Genomic DNA, 10,604 nt, shown 5'->3' on the forward strand with positions numbered 1-10,604 from the left:
CATCTAGCTATGCCGTGGTGCACCGTAAACCTTGGCCATGTGCAAACCCTCCGAACTCAAAACTTTCATTCACCAAGAACTTAATGGTCTTCATTTGGGGACATTTGTAGGCCTTTCCAACCCTCACATCTCAAAAACCACGAATTTAATTTTTTCACAAAATTCCCCACCAACCAATCAAGTTATGTCGTGGTGCACCGACAAGCTTGCCATGTGCAAACCCCTCCGAACTCAAAACTTTCATGCACCAAGAATTTAATGGTCTTCCTTTGGGGACATTTGTAAGCCTTTCCAACCCTCACATCTCAAGAACCACGAATTTATTTTTTTCACAAAACTCCCCACCAACCAATCAAGTTATGTTGTAGTGCACCGACAAGCTTGCCATGTGCAAACCCCTCCAAACTCAAAACTTTTATGCACCAAGAATTTCATGGTATTCATTTGGGGATATTTGTAGGCCTTTTCAACCGTCACATCTCAAAAACCACGAATTTCATTTTTTCACAAAACTCCCCACCAAGCAATCAAGCTATTCGTGGTGCACCGACAACCTAGCCATGTGCAAACCCCTCCAAACTCAAAACTGTCGTGCACCAAGAATTTCATGGTATTCATTTGGGGATATTTGTAGGCCTTTTCAACCCTCACATCTCAAAAACCACGAATTTCATTTTTTCATAAAAATTCCCAACCAACCAATCTAGCTATACCGTGGTGCACGGACAACCTTGGCCATGTGCAAACCCCTCCGAACTCAGAACTTTCGTGCACCAAGAATTTCATGGTATTCATTTGGGGACATTTGTAGGCATTTTCAACCCTCACATCTCAAAAACCTCAAATTTCATTTTTTTCACAAAACTACCCACCAAGCCACCTATGTTGTGGTGCACCGCCAACCTTGGCCATGTGCAAAACCCTTCGAACTCAAAACTTTCATGCACCAAGATTTTAATGGTATTTAATTGGGGACATTTTTAGGCCTTTCCAACCCTCACATCTCAAAAATCACGAATTTCATTTTTTCACAAAACTCCCCAACAAGCCATCTAGCTATGCCGCAGTGCACCGACCAACTTGGCCAAGTGCAAAACCCTCCGAATTCAAAACTTTCGTGCACCAAGATTTTCATGGTATTCATTTGCGGACATTTGTAGGCCTTTCCAACCCTCACATCTCAAAAATCACGAATTTCATTTTTTAACAAAACTCCCCACCAAGCCATCTAGCTATGGCGTGGTGCACCGCTGATAGAGGTCGTACCCCACCAAATTAAAACATATTAAATGCAGTACATGAAAGTGAACCAAGTCGTCTCCCAACGACCAATATTTTCATTTAAAGCGAAATTTCCAGATGAACACAACAATAAAACACAGGGGGGGGGGTTGGCAGACAGATTCGGAATGCTAATCAATAGATTAATTTAAATGCTACAGTGACTAAAACCGTATTGACATCCCTGATTCAAACGCAATTTCACTTATCATAGGCCACCAAATTAACACCAACCCTGTCTCAATCCACTAGATAATAATTCACTAAGCGAAAATTACAATCTAGCTTCATTATGCACTTAAGCAATGCACACATCCTTAAATTCGTGACAGCCAAGCTACATACATTAAGCATGAACGTATCTTAAACAAAACACATGCAATTACTCTGTAAATTAAGCATTGACAGATTCACCACATGCATTCCACGAATTCATAACAAAAACATGGCAGATTTCACAAAACAAGCACAACCTCAAAGCTTCATTGCGTTTTTCATCAAGGAGTCAATACACGAATTTAGCTAGACATGGAAATGAGTAATTAAACATTTCGAAACTAAAATCACAAAAATCAGAACCAAGAACCCTAACTATCAAATCTGAAAACGCAATTTAAGACCAAAATTGAGATTTCAAAGCTTAAATGGAATGCAAAACGGTGATATCATATATAAATGCGAAAACCCCATGAATGGGTATTGTTCCAAGTCAATAAACCCACAAAACGAACTGCCCAAGCAAGAAAATGAATTCAAAACGTAAAACCCTCAATGGGTGCTGTCAAATATGCATGAAAACGGTAAAAATGAACCAAAAACGTGAAAAACCGCAAGGGGGACGTCCATGGAAGCTTGGAGAACGAAAATGGAGGTTTTTGAAGAGAGGTTGAAGATGATGGAGCGGCTCCTCCTCCTCATGCAGACCTAATTCGTGGTCATATCACCCATGCCACTCAGAATTACAAAACTGCCATTATGGGCCGCAGAATTACAAAAATGCCACTCTGGGCCTCAAATGTTGACCCATTGACTTTGCTGACGTGGAAATGACATGGAAATGATGTGGCAATGATGTGGAAAGTTTCTTCAACTAATTATTAATGTCCAAGCTCCAAAATTGCTTCACCCAAATACCTAAAAATAATTAAAAACAAAAATTAGGCCAAATAATGTGAAATTAGTCCAAATTCGGAACAGTGGCCCAATAAAGCCCAACAGATGAAAAACACTCTAATGATGAACAATTAAGCACTAATCAACTGTCTAATGGGTACACAAAGGCTAGTGAAATGGAAGAAAATAATGACTCATCAAAATCGACCACACTTACCCTTTTGCACTCCTGGGCAAAATTAAAGAGTAAAGCAAAGCAAGGACATCACAAACATAACAAGAGAGACAAAAAGACACAATACAAACAGACACGACACAGACAAATGGAAATACATCTAACACAGAAGGATTCAAAGCTGCAAGGTATCCATGAACATCATCCAAGCAATTCAAAACATGTCAAGTACTCAGTTCAGCTTAAGGAGAGAATTGAAAGCAACATAACCTCACGAAATATGCACTGTATCACTCAAATCTCTAGGCTACTGTTTACTCTCAAAGCACCCTTGAAAAACAAACATCAAACAGACTTGGCAAGCCTCTAGAACGAACAACCAAACCAGAAACACATGCAGATCAAGATCAGAAGGACTTTTCAAGGTTGTAATGGGGCTGAGGACAAGGTGTGGAACATATGGATAAGTAGCTAAGCAACCAAGGAAATAGAGGAGCAATGGGGAATAAGTCTCAATCAATCATGAAAATAATCCCAAACACCAACACTTCCAACTTCGGTTCTCACACAATGCTCAAATCCAAACTACTTTTTATTTCTTTTCTTTATTCTCTTTTCTTTTCTTTTTGTTTTCTCTATTTTTTTTTCTTTTTCTATACAAAGAACATGCAGAGAAACAACAATTTGGAAATCCCACTTTGGTGTACAAATAAGCAATTCCAAGAACCAACCAACAACAAGTGCGCGCACAACCACACTTGTTGTGCGCGACCACACTTAATTGAGCACCCATTCCCAAAACAATTCCAAAGCTCCAAAATTTCCTAAGGTAGGAATAATCATGGTTTTTCAGGCTAAGGGCTTGTAATGAGCTGTAGAACAATGAAAGGGTATGCAGGCTCAAAAAGGGGTATCAACAGAAATAGTTCAAGGTAGGCTCATCTGGTTATAGGCTCACAAACCAAAATTGCCTAAATCATATCCAAACATGCATGTGTATCAGGAAAGTATCAGAAAGAGTCAAGCCAAGACCACTGTGCAAGCATTCAAGAGGCGGTATCACACAACAAAGAACAGAGAGTGGCTCAAATTCTCACACAGGATAAAACAATTCCAAAAGCAACTTGACATGCAAAGACAAAGCAAGGATATCAGTTCACAGAATAACCAACAACTCATCCTCCAAAAGTGAAGTGAGTGTTCCAAACAGAAAGCAAAAACATAACACTAACTAACACAAATTAACAAAAAGGAATCAAACAAACAGAAACAACAACAGACAGACAGACCTGGACAAGTGCAATAAAAGTAAAGAAGAAGGGGAAAGAAAAATCCCTGAATCATGGTGAAACAGCAGTGGGGTCAAGCAGGGAAGTTTCCTCCACAATAGTATCCACCAAGGCAGGATTGCTGAGGAATGGCTTAAGACGATGCCCATTCACTTTGAAGCTCTTATCTATGGACTGGCTTTTGATTTCAACTGCACCATAAGGATAAACATTAGTGACAACAAAAGGACCAATCCACTTTGATCTCAACTTACCCCCCATGAGTCCAAGTCTGGAGTTATACAGTAAAACTTGCTGACCAACAACAAATTCCTTTCTAGCAATGGAGCTATCATGGAATCTCTTGGTCTTCTCCTTGTAGAACATAGAGTTCTGATATGCCTCCAAACGGATCTCATCCAACTCGTTCAACTGCAGCTTCCTTTCCTCCCCAGCTTGATCAAGAGAGAAGTTGCATGACTTGACAGCCCAGTAGGCTCGATGCTCTATCTCCACTGGAAGGTGGCATGGCTTACCAAAGACAACCCGATAAGGAGACATCCCTATAGGTGCCTTGTAAGCAGTCCTGTGAGCCCATAGAGCGTCCTCAAGTCTACTGCTCCAATCCTTCCTGTTGGGCTGCACAATCTTCTCCAAGATCCTCTTGATTTCTCTGTTTGAGATCTCAGCTTGCCCATTAGTTTGGGGGTGATATGGTGTAGAAAGTTTATGCACAACCCCGTACTTTTGAAGCAAAACCCCCAAGGATCTGTTGCAAAAATGGGTGCCATGGTCACTAACAATAGCTCGAGGAACTCCAAACCTGCAAAATATGTGAGACCTAACAAAGTCCACAACAACTCGAGCATCATTAGTTCTAGTGGCTTTGGCTTCCACCCATTTTGAAACATAATCAACAGCAAGTAAGATGTAAGTGAAACCAAAAGAGACAGGGAAAGGGCCCATGAAATCTATACCCCAGACATCAAACACCTCACAAAATAGCATGGGTTGTTGAGGCATCTGTTGTCTCCAAGAAATGGCTCCTCCTGCTCGTTGGCATTCCTCACATGTGCTACAAATCCTCCACGCATCTTTGAAGATGGTGGGCCAATAAAATCCGCAATCTAGCACCTTACGAGCTGTCCTTTGTGTGCCAAGGTGACCACCAGGTGCAGATGAATGACAAAATTTGAGGACCGAGTCAATCTCATGGTCCGGAATGCATCTCCTGGTAACCTGATCACTGCACATTTTCCACAGATAGGGGTCATCCCAAATGTAATACCTAGCATCGCTCTTGAGTTTATCACATTGAGCTCTGGATGCTAGGGGAGGAAAAACAGAAGCAGCAAGATAATTAACAATGTTAGCAAACCAAGGTGAGGAAGAAGTAGAGAGTGTCAACAAACTTTCATCGGGAAAGTCATCCCGGATCGGTGTAGCATCATCAGTAGACCTCTCAATCCTGCTTAGGTGGTCTACAACCAGGTTTTGTGCTCCGCTCCTATCACGGATCTCCAAATCAAATTCTTGGAGCCAGAGCATCCATCTTATCAGCCGAGGTTTTGATTCTGCCTTCTTCAACAGGTACTTAAGAGCTGCATGGTCAGTAAACACAACAACAGGAGAACCAAGCAGATAAGATCGAAACTTTTCAAGTGCAAAAACTACCGCAAGGAGCTCCTTTTCTGTTGTGGTATAGTTTGCTTGGGCAGCATCTAATGTCCTGGAGGCGTAGTAGATTACCCTCGGCTGCTTATCAATCCTTTGAGCTAGAACAGCCCCTAATGCATAGTTGGATGCATCACACATAAGCTCAAATGGGGCTGTCCAGTCGGGCGCCTGAATGATTGGAGTTGTGGTCAGGGCCTTCTTGAGGCAATCAAAAGCCTCTTTGCATCCTTCATCAAAGATGAAGTCAACATCCTTTTGCAATAGGTTGGACAGTGGGAGGGCCTTCTTACTGAAGTCTTGAATGAAGCGCCTGTAAAACCCTGCATGGCCAAGAAAAGAACGAACCTCTCGCACAGAAGAGGGGTAAGGCAATTGTGAAATAATCGAGATCTTGGCAGGGTCAACTTCAATGCCCTTTTTTGAAATTATGTGCCCCAATACTATGCCTTGTTCTACCATGAAATGACATTTCTCAAAATTGAGAACAAGGTTAGATTGGATGCACCTGTTTAAAACTCTGTCCAAACTATCCAAACATGCATCAAATGAGGACCCATATACAGTAAAGTCGTCCATAAACACCTCTATGCATTTTTCAAGAAAATCACTAAAAATGCTTAGCATGCACCGCTGGAATGTGCCAGGGGCATTGCATAGGCCAAACGACATCCTCCTATAGGCAAAAGTGCCAAAGGGGCAGGTGAATGTGGTTTTCTCTTGGTCCTCAGGTGCAATGTGAATTTGAAAATAACCAGAAAACCCATCAAGAAAGCAATAATGGGACTTACCTGCCAAGCGCTCAAGCATCTGATCAATAAAAGGCAGGGGGAAGTGGTCTTTTCTGGTTTCTTGATTTAGCCTTCTGTAGTCAATGCAAACCCTCCAACTGTTTTGCACTCTTGTTGGAATCAGCTCCTCTTTTTCATTCTTGACTACAGTGAGGCCAGTCTTCTTTGGAACAACATGGATGGGGCTAACCCACTGACTGTCAGAAATGGGGTAGATGATCCCAGCTTGTAGAAGCTTGGTCACCTCCTTCTTTACAACATCCGAGATGACAGGGTTGAGTCGCCTCTGTGGCTGTCTCACTGGCTTTGCTCCATCTTCCAACAATATCCTATGCATGCATGTCGATGGGCTAATACCAGGGATGTCAGCCAATGTCCATCCAATTGCCTTCTTATGCTTCTTAAGAACTTGCAACAACCTCTGCTCTTGTTCAGCAGTGAGGGAGGTGGAAATGATGACAGGCAGTTTGTCCTCCTCCTCTAAGTAGACATACTTGAGGTTGTCTGGCAGTGGTTTCAACTCTAGAGTATTGGATGCTGGCTGAATATCAGGAACCAGAGGGGAGGGAGAAATGGGTTCCACAGCCTGTACCTGAGCATAACAATCAGATGCATATGTACTTCCTGCAACATGGTTAGTGCAACCTGATTGTATAACATCAAAGTGAATAGGTACAACATCCAGAGAGTCAAACTCTGTACATTCAACATTATCCACATCATATTCAGCATCATTAGAATCAAAATCAGAATTAGAATCAAGAACATCAATGCATGCAAATTCAGATAACTCAGACATGGATGAATGTTTTAATGTATGCAAAGAGTGGAAATCAGAAATCAATCCATCAACAGCATCATCAATAATATCCACGTGAAAAACAGAATGATCCTCAGAAGGATGTTTCATGGCATCCAGAATGTTGAATCGCACAACAATATCATCAAACTCCATGGACAAAGTACCTGCATGGACATCAATTTTGGTTCGTGCAGTTTTCAAAAATGGTCTGCCTAAAATGATTGGTGCAGAACCATGTGAAAATCCCTCTTCCATATCAAGAATGTAAAAATCAGCAGGGAAAATCAATTCACCAACACGAACTAAAACATCATCAACCAAACCTGCGGGGTGGGCAACACTTCTATTTGCCAACTGAATCACCACACCCGTAGGTTGCAGGGGTCCAAGAGAAAGAGATTTAAAAATAGATAGAGGCATAACATTTATTGAAGCACCAAGATCAAGCATTGCATTTTCAAATTTATTGTTACCTATGATGCAAGGTACACAAAATGTACCTGGGTCCTTGCACTTCTCAAGAATCTGAGGAACAGATTTACCTATCAATGCTGACACGTTTCTGCCCATGCTGATCTTTTCGTTTCCCTTTAGCCTCCTCTTGTGCGTGCATAGCTCCTTCAAGAACTTTGCATATCTGGGAATCTGTTTAATGGCATCCAACAGAGGTATGTTCACCTCCACCTTCCTAAAAGTTTCCAAGATCTCCTTGTCAACCTCTTCCATCTTTTTGCTTGGAATGGCTCTTCGAGGAAAAGGAAGAGGTATGGAAGGTGCAGCAGTAGAGGTGGAAGGTGTAGAAGTCACACCAGATGTGGAAGGACCAGCTGCATGAGCATCACGCTTTCTCTGAAGTGTGGCAGGGTCGGCTTCCTTTGGAGGTGTAGGCTCGAAAGTGGGAACTTCAATGTTCTTCCCAGATCTCAAAGTAATGGCACTCACATTCCTAGGATTTTCCACCGTCTGTGATGGAAGCTTGTCAGAATTCTGAGCTTGTGCCTGGTTTAGCTGAGTGGCCATCTACCCCATTTGATTTGTCAAACTCTGGATTGAGGCCCTAGTCTCCTGCTGAAATTGCATATTTTGAAGGGTCATCATCCTGACTAACTCTTCCAATGAAGTAGAAGAAGAAGGTACAGGTGCTGCAGCAGGAGCTGGTGTGGGTACAGGTGGAACAGGAGCAGCTTGTGGTGCAGGTGCAACTCTTTGTTGTGGAGGTGGTTGCACATTTTGAAATTGTTGGGGCTGCTGGTTACCCTGGTTTCCCCATCTCAAATTAGGGTGATTCCTCCATCCTGGATTATATCTGTTGGTTGACAAATCATGGTGGTTTTGTTGTTGCTGTTGGGGCCTATTGTTGTTGAAAATATTAGCTGCATAGGCCTGAGGGGTATCCACTGGTGTAGAAGAAGAAGAAGCCTGTTGTTGCAATGCTGGGCAAGAGTCTGTAAAATGATCAACAGATGTACAAAGGCCACAAACTCTTGCAGCTGGAGCTCTCTGATTGGAAGCAAGTTGGTTGACCAATGTGGTAAGAGCATCAATCTTACTCTCCAACTTCTTCGTGTACTCGGCTGCTCCTACATCATGAACACCTCTAACAACTATGGCATCACTCCTTGTGCCAAATTGTTGAGAATTTGAAGCCATGTTCTCTATCAGTTGTCTGGCTGCAGCTGGGGTTATGTTACCAAGGGCACCACCACTTGCGGCATCAATCATATTTCGATCCATGTGGTGCAAGCCTTCATAAAAATACTGCAGGAGGAGATGTTCAGAAATCTGATGGTGTGGACAACTTGAACAGAGATTCTTGAACCTCTCCCAGTACTCATAAAGGGTCTCCCCAGATTGCTGCTTGATGCCAGAAATCTCCTTCCGTATGGCTGTTGTCCTTGAAGCAGGAAAGAACTTGGCAAGGAACAATCTCTTCAGGTCATCCCAGCTTGTGATGGACCTGGGTGCTAGGTAGTACAGCCAGTCTTTCGCATTACCCTCCAAAGAATGAGGGAAAGCCTTCAAGTATACATGGTCCTCTTGTACATCTGCAGGCTTCATGGTGGAACAGACGACATGAAACTGCTTCAAGTGTTTGCACGGGTCCTCACCTCCAAGACCATGAAACTTTGGCAACAAGTGTATCAAACCAGTTTTCAGCACATATGAAACCTCCTCCTCAGGGTATTGTATGCATAAACTATCATAAGTGAACTCTGGTGCAGTGAGCTCACTCATGGTTCTCTCATGAGGTGGAGGAGGTTGAGCCATGTTATCAGTATGGAAATGCTCAGAATACAAAGAATGAGGAGTGTCAGGAATGTGATGAGAATTAGAAGAATCAGGAAATGTCACTGAATATTCAGCATGCAAAGATGGATTCCTAGGATGCCTACTTCCTCTATGGAATGTCCTATCAATCTCAGGGTCAAATGGTTGTAATTCACTTGGGTTTCCCCTAGTCATGCACCAAAAAGCATTAATTGTGGTGATATTGGCATAACAAAGGGTATAACTACAAGTATACTCAAACGACCTCCAAATGACTTGAAAATTGGTAGGATATTCCTCTGAGTGGTCAAACAGAAGCACAAAAAAAATCAGATGAAAACTCAAAGCACAAGTATTTTTAACAATTTTTCAAAAGTGAAAAAAATGAAGAAAAATTACAAAAAACATTGCTGAAATGTAGAAAATGGCATTTTCTGGAGAATCTGAGTTTGCAAACCGGCGAAGCGGGTTACGACAAGGTAGGAAATCAAATTCTACCCCAAATCCATATAAAATAATAGTGAATCTGATAACCAGAGCAAAAGTTATGGTCCTCTGAAGTTTCACTAAAAATCAGTCCAAAATTTTTTTGAATCTCTTAACTCAGACCATACCAACTGCTCTAGCTATTTTTCCTATCAAGTTCAACGTCTTAGAAGTGGGGGAAAAAAATTTCAAGTCAAAACAAGCTTCGTAGCTACCAAAACAAAAATCCAGAAGTTAAATGCCAGATTCGGACACTATTCAAACACTATTCACTACTACAAATGACACTATTCATGAGCGCCGCGACACTATTCACTACACTACACAGAAACACACAGGAATGGAAACAGACACTGAACTTAACACAACATTAACATCACAATGAACATATACCAACTCAACCACACTTGAACTACACACACACACCAAAACACAGAACACAAACACACTGGAAATTTTACTTTGAACGAAACGATTGGTCCCCGGCAGCGGCGCCAAATTTGATAGAGGTCGTACCCCACCAAATTAAAACATATTAAATGCAGTACATGAAAGTGAACCAAGTCGTCTCCCAACGACCAATATTTTCATTTAAAGCGAAATTTCCAGATGAACACAACAATAAAACACAGGGGGGGGTTTGGCAGACAGATTCGGAATGCTAATCAATAGATTAATTTAAATGCTACAGTGACTAAAACCGTATTGACATCCCTGATTCAAGCGCAATTTCACTTATCATAGGC

General features: G+C 41.9%; 1 non-coding gene across 1 annotated transcript; it reads left to right on the forward strand.

Annotated features, from left to right (window-relative positions):
- The first annotated feature begins 8,883 nt into the window (after positions 1–8,883).
- Positions 8,884–8,992, forward strand: LOC114171895. The gene has a single exon (XR_003601730.1). It is a non-coding gene; the product is annotated as a small nucleolar RNA R71 (small nucleolar RNA).
- The last annotated feature ends 1,612 nt before the right edge of the window (positions 8,993–10,604 follow it).

This window comes from Vigna unguiculata, unplaced genomic scaffold (genome assembly GCF_004118075.2).
Source record: "Vigna unguiculata cultivar IT97K-499-35 unplaced genomic scaffold, ASM411807v1 contig_378, whole genome shotgun sequence".
NCBI classification, from domain to species: domain Eukaryota; kingdom Viridiplantae; phylum Streptophyta; class Magnoliopsida; order Fabales; family Fabaceae; genus Vigna; species Vigna unguiculata.